Below are 7,258 nucleotides of genomic sequence, written 5' to 3'. Positions count from 1 at the left end.
AACCTGTGTATAAAAATGTTGGCATATTGGGGTGCAAATTTGGTCTCCATGGCTGTTCCGTGTGTCTGGATGAAGAATTGGTTGTCAAAGGTGAAGACGTTATGATCGAGGATAAAGCGGATGAGTTGTAGGATGGTGTTTGGAGACTGGCAGTTGTTGGTGTTGAGTACTGAGGCTGTTGCTGCGATGCCATCCTTGTGGGGGATGCTGGTGTAGAATGCGGAAACATCCATTGTGACGAGGAATGTTTCCGGTTTGACTGGTCCATGGGTGCTGAGTTTCTGTAAGATGAATTTATGTAAAACTCTGTTATCTCACTTTTTAGATTAGAATCAATCTAAACATGAGGTCATAAACAGAGAACACAGGGGGCTAACACCTTCAACATATTGTCTAGCTATCACCATTGTTAACAGCTAACCCGAGAATGCAATTTTAAAAAAAAGGGTATTGTGATTTACACATGAAAGAAGTGAAACTATCACTGTATTCTAACAGATGAAAGGCTTAACAGACAATCAGTTTTTCAATGTATAATTTCAGCTACATCACACTGCAAACTTTTGCTATAAATTCTGTGTTACAATCGAGCCCTCCACAATCACCTGATGAAGGAGCGTCGCTCCGAAAGCTAGTGTGATTCCAGTTAAACCTGTTGGACTATAACCTGGTGTTGTGTGATTTTTAACTTTGTATACTGGAAGACTACCTCCATTGGGCAACATAAGCATTGAGATTCCTTATATAATAATATTGGCTTTAATGGCAACTCCTTAAAAAAAGATGAAAGCCTTTTGCTCCCTATCCAAGAGGAGGTAATGGCCTAACAGTATTAGAACTAAAGTATTAGTACAGAAACCCAAGTAATGTTCTGGGGTCTTGGATTTAAATCCTCGAGACGGTGAAATTTGAATTCAACAGAAATCTAGAATTAAGTGCCCAGTGATGACTATTGTCAGTTGTCAGACAAATTCATCTGGTTCACAAATGTCCTTCAGGAAAGGAAACTGCCATACATTCCTGGTCCTGCCGATATTTGGCTCCAGACTCACATCAATGTGGGTGACTCTTATCTGGGCAACTGGCATAGGTAATAAATGGTGGCCTAACTGGTGACATCCATACCCACGAATGAATTTTATAAAAGCTTAATGCTGAAATAAGGCACATCAAAGCCATCCTGTGGAATAATGACTACCCTGATCAGATTGTTTCTTCCTGTACATAATGCAAAGTTATTAATGGGCTAAAGGTCACAACGTCCAATTGTGAAAGTGCTTAGTCTACTTTAGATTATCCTGGATCACCTAGTAAGAGTGCACTTACCGACCAATCAGCATGCAATATAAAATGTTGTTCCCCTTTATATTGGCATTCTTCTGAATTGTCCTGATTAATGCAAAATGAACAGCTTTGACAAAATGTGTCTTTTCAGCAAATGACTTATTTGATATCTCTGCCATATTTTTGTTTGTCAAAAAATTGAAAAACTTCATCCCTCAGAGTTCTTATCTTTCTTTTCACAATTCAATCAATATTGTTACACATATAAAGTGCTGTACCAATCTTTCAGATATTTTAGTGTATCAAATAATATGCCTTTCTTACTTCTGGTTTCCTGCTTTTAACCTCTCATTTTCTCAAATTTTCCTTCAGTTGTTCATTATTATTGTTCTTCAGTCATCAAAGGTTTCTTCTTCAACTTCTTTGGTTTTCTAATCTCTTTATTTATTCAGGGCATTCTAAAATTAATGGCCTATTTACTTTTTAATAGAGGCATTTTTTTTTCTTTTAAAACAACCCACATTACATTAAGTTCCCATGCTACATTCTCCTTCCATCTTGTCTAGCACACTCCTAATCCTCTAGTTAGGTTTCCCTTTATCTAGTTGGATCTTAAATCTTAAACATTAACACTACTCCCAAGGTGCTGACATAAATTAGTTCATCAACCTTATCTATGCCACTATTTATAACAAGATTTAGGAAAAGCCCCACTATTATAAATCTATATGCAATCCTTTGGAAATTTTTCATGTGTTCTAGGGAGTCAATTACTTTAATCTAATGCTTCCCCTATGATCAACTGCTAAATGGATAGCAGTTTCAAATACAAATTCCTAACACAATATTTGTAAATCTTATTTATCTTTCTAAATGACTGCAAAGTTCCTCTTCCTTATTTTCTTCCTACCATTTGGCAATGTGTAATATACTCTGGTAATGAAGCAGCTCTTTTAATTTTGGGTTCCAATTGCTTTGACTCTGTTTGCTCTTCTTTCTTCTTGTTACAACTCTAATCCAATAAGACTATTAATATTTGACTACCATTATTGGATTTTAATTCCTAAGAGTTTCATGGACTAAAGGTGGTTTTAAAAAGGACACTAATGCTGTGATCATCTAATAAGCCCAAATAATTAACACATAATATAGGAAACCTCTGCATCAGAATTATTATTTTAATCAAAAGATACTGAAATTCTGTGAGGTATCAAGAAATTCACTTTTGTTTTACTAGCACTTACATGATAAATTTACATTTGAGAGATGAAAGGTCACCTCTAACTATCCAGCTTTAATTCAACAATCACACAGAAACCAGAACCCACAACCCACAAGAGACCTGCGTATCAATAATGACCGTTGTGCACAAAGGAGAGAGAAAGCGACTTGGACTAGTAACAGGAAGGATACTGAAAGCTTTTCTCTCTTTTTCTCTAATTTTTGGAAATGAGCTCTGGTGAAAAAGCAACTTGGAAAAAAGATACTGAGAAATCCAGGTAATCAACAGCTACATGAGGAAACAGGACAACAGCTGCACAGTTGGGACTGGGGTTGTGCTCTCACAAATCAATGACTCTCAATACTCTAAACTGTAACTGCCTTTACTTTCTTCTCTGCACAGACAATCTTTCACTTTCCTTTTAAACTTATTACCTGTATTTGTGTGTGATTGTTTGATGTCACATTTTATTACTATTTCAGGCAAAATGATTTCTCTACCTTTCCGTCAATAAAACCTTACAATTTACCATTCATTTAATCTAGTTAACTAAGTTTTAAATAAAGTGTAATAACTGCATGCTAATAACTGCATCTGTTGTGACCAACTAAGAGAGGTCAAAAAGAGCTGCCTCAATTACCGTTCCTTGTTTGATTCCAACATTGTTTACGGCACTCTTTTCACTGTTTCACTTTTATGATAACTATTAACATATCCCCTTGTATTTGTCGATGGATTTATTTTGGTAAAAGATAACACACGCTTCTGTGGAACACCCCAACTTTTGTCAAGCCTGCTTTCATGTCAGACAAGATAAACAGGGTTTCAGAAACTAAGAGTGTCCCAGGGACCTACTTTACAATTAGACAGCCTTTTAAATATAGTGATTACAAGGAAGTAATCTAATCAAATGGTTCAGATGACATCACAAACCACAAGACTGGAGCTCCAAAGGTTAATGGCTGTCATCCAATTCTGGGATTTGATTACATCCTTGAAATCACTTTGCGGTATCTGCTACTGTTTGAAAAATATACTGTTTTGATTTCGGGTAGAAGTTTTATTCAGTTTTTGAGTCTGCACTGGCCTTCAGTTTAAATGCCAAAAGCCATTGTGCTCCATGTCCCTCATCCATGATGACATTTATTATGGACAGTGAAATAATCCTTACAGAGATGTCATGAAATGATCTGCAGTTGATAGCCAAAAAACACTATGCCTCATATCTATTGCCATTGGTTAAAATTATCCTGAGTAATATAATTACAGAAGACTGAAGCAAAACCTGTACTAGACACTTGCTTTAAGTTGAAGACTTTGATGTGATTACTGCAATGTGAAAATGTTTGGAGTTTTGATACCTTATACTGACAGGGCTGCTGAATCTCCAGCCCAATATCTTTAATATTTCATGAAAGGAAACTATGCATTTTTTTTAGCCAGATCCCACTTCACAATACATCCTGTTATTTTTGTGCAGTAATTGTAAATACTGCTGTTTTCTGATGGTCACTCATCTACTGCTCCTTATTAGCTGTGGGTTCCATTAATAGTGGTTCTTATTGGTGGGTAGAAAGTTGTGGGTTCAAGGCTGTGGGCTTCACTTCAAACATCAAGATTAACATTGCAGGATTTCACTTTCAGTGATGGTGTCTTTTGGATAATACGTTAAACTGGAATAGTATCTATCCTCCCAAGTAGAGTAAAAATCCCAAGTTATAGGTAGTTACAACACAGATTATTTGTTTACTTCTCTCATCTCCCTTTGTGGGACTTTGCTGCATGTAAATTTGCTACCATGTTCCCGACAAGGACTGAATTTCAAAAAAGGTGCTTTAAGTTGTTAAGTGGCTATAATTAGAACGTTTTACTCTTTTCTTTATCCTACACATTCACTTTGCTTCAACTCAATAAAATGTAGAGCAATCAAAAAAAGAAGAAATGGCAATAAGCATCAACCACAATAGAAAAGAGCCACTCAAATCTACATTACTAAGCATCAGGTTAGAGACTGACTCTATATATACAGCAAAGGATCAGCTCCAGGGATCTGCATTGGACGCTCAGCAAGAACTAGTGCACAGTTGCACTCTAGAGAGTGAAGGTGAGATACCCCAACAGCTTGCCAGAGAGCTTGAATCTTAGCTGTGCTGTAGTTTCATACAAAGCATTAATAATTATTATATTGATTATTAGTAGGCATCATCGGTAACGTGAGACCACATGTAACTGGAATCTGAGGGACTACGAGCCATGCTAAAATCTGTTTCTGTAAATCATCAATAAATGTTCACTAGCTGGCACTATTCTGTATTCCAGCTCTCTTCTAGTATAGCCACATAGACCCCAGATATTGTTTAAATGCAAAGAGGGCAAAGTGGACTATTTCAAGGATGAAACCTACATTCAAAGATTTATCCCTGTATGCCACTAACTTTAAGATGCAGTGAGCACCCTGCCTATGAAATTCTTTATAATGGCACAGAGCATGCACAAGTCCATATCGAATGTATGTGGTAACACCAAGCATGGTAATGAGATCATGCAATGGGTGTTAGCTCTATGACAGCTGCAGTGGGAAGTGCCAGTATATTTTCTCCTGAGCCATCTGCTTACTGTGGCTGAGGAAATCCTTCCATGGACACGTGACTTTAAAATGAGAAATGTAGTCAGCGGGATTTGAACCTACGTAGGGATTAAACCACTCAGCCAAAACTACATTTACATTGAAAAAGCAGCATAATTAAGTCCCAGCTGAAACTGGATCCTTATTAGTTGACTCAGATAGACCCTTTGTTTGGAAACATATAAAAGTAGCCAACTCAGTGAAACTGAGCCTTCGAATGCAAATTACAATAGACTGTTGGAGTAAAGTGATGAAAGCAGAAAGATTTGGGGTTTATTTTGCTCGAGGAAAGCAAGTGATTGGCAAGTATTTCTTGTCTTCAATGTGGAAGTTCTTCAGTTGATAATGGAAGAGAATCACAATAAAGTTAAGGGTAGTGATTCTTTACATGGAAATATCAGGGATACTAGAGTGAATTATAATCTGATAAAAATGGATGGTGAGATGACGTGTTGCAGCTGAGGCAAGTGGGAGCTTCTGGACATATCTATAGTAAATGTTTGCAGTTGGTGTAACTTCAGATCTGAGTTGAAGAGATGGAGTCTGAGTTTAATATATTTTAGTGCACTAGGGAAGGCAAAAGTTACCTGTACACTTTGTTCCAAGACTTGATCATGCCCCTTAGATTAGGTAATTCAAATTTAACCTGTGATCAAGGACAGAAGGGTGTGATTGTAGATGTGGAAGGAACAAGGATCCAAAGGTAATGGAGGTATTAGCGATATGCTGGATCACAAGGTTACAGATTGTGGTTGAATACAATTGCAATGCTGCTGATGAGCCACATTCATGAGTACCCAGATATGAGTTGCTAGATCTGTTTGAAATCTGTTCTATCTAATATGGTGGCATGTAACATTGTGGAGCATACCCTCAATAAAGATGGGACTTTGTCTCCACAATGTTTATACAGTGGCTAGGTGAGGTCAAGTAAGTTTTTAACTTCTTGTCGCTTCCCTCTTACCATCCTGCTGTAGACCCAGTCTAACAGCTATATCTTTAGACCTCAGTATGACGGAGATTGAAGTCCCACACCAAGAGTACAGTCTGTGCTATTGCTACCCTCAGTGCTTCTTTCCAGTGGTGTTCAACATGGAAGGGCACTGATTCGCCAGTTAGGTGGAGTGGGGGTGGGGAGAGTGGCATGGATTGTGATGTTGGCATTGGTGGGAATCTGTGGTCAGCGAAAGGTTTCCTTCGCTTTGTATTTGAGAATGCCATGAGACATCATGGGATTCAAAACCCAAATGAAACCAAATTTGAACAAACTATATAGGTAGAAGCCCCTTCAAGTGGTATTGCAGCAGAGGACAAAATCTCAAAGGAAAGTTGATAATCTTAATTAAAATGTCACTTGACGGGTTGATGATGCATGCTTTCCGTTGTAAGGTTCACTTGTCATGGAAGCCTTCAAGCACAGCAGCAAATGCTTCAAAATATATGAACATAGATATTCATCCCCCAGTTAACCACCACCAAGTGTGTACCATTAAACACCCAATTAACAATGATTCGCAAACAGGCCACTCAGAAATTCAGTGTGTGGAACACCTTCTTGTTGTAAAATTTGGTTGGGTCTTGAAGGTGACAGTGCAGATCAATGTTTAAACAGTCAACAAAATATTGTAGCAATGATGAGGGCAAATTTGAAATTTCTCTTCTCCTGGTCAGAATCCTTTTCTGTCAACTACCTGATAGTTGCATGGTCTGCAAACTGACCGCTATTAATATTAAGTTTTACACCCTAAATTCAGACCAAAGTATAAATGCTGAGCACCACAATTATCTTAACAGTCACAGTTTTTATACAATCATATACAGGCCCATATCCCTCTCCACCGTCTGGATCAGTGGTGCTGGAAGAGCACAGCAGTTCAGGCAGCATCCGACGAGCAGCAAAATCGACGTTTCAGGCAAAAGTTCTTCATCAGGAATAAAGGCAGAGAGCCTGAAGCGTGGAGAGATAAGCTAGAGGAGGGTGGGGGTGGGGAGAAAGTAGCATAGAGTACAATAGGTGAGTGGGGGAGGAGATGAAGGTGATAGGTCAGGGAGGAGAGGGTGGAGTGGATAGGTGGAAAAGGAGCGAGGCAGGTCGGACAAGTCCGGACAGGTCAAGGGGACAGTGC

Source organism: Chiloscyllium plagiosum, chromosome 2 (assembly GCF_004010195.1).
Source record: "Chiloscyllium plagiosum isolate BGI_BamShark_2017 chromosome 2, ASM401019v2, whole genome shotgun sequence".
Taxonomy (NCBI): Eukaryota; Metazoa; Chordata; class Chondrichthyes; order Orectolobiformes; family Hemiscylliidae; genus Chiloscyllium; species Chiloscyllium plagiosum.
The sequence above is the reverse complement of the archived record's forward strand: the minus strand, read 5'-3'. Positions refer to the sequence as shown.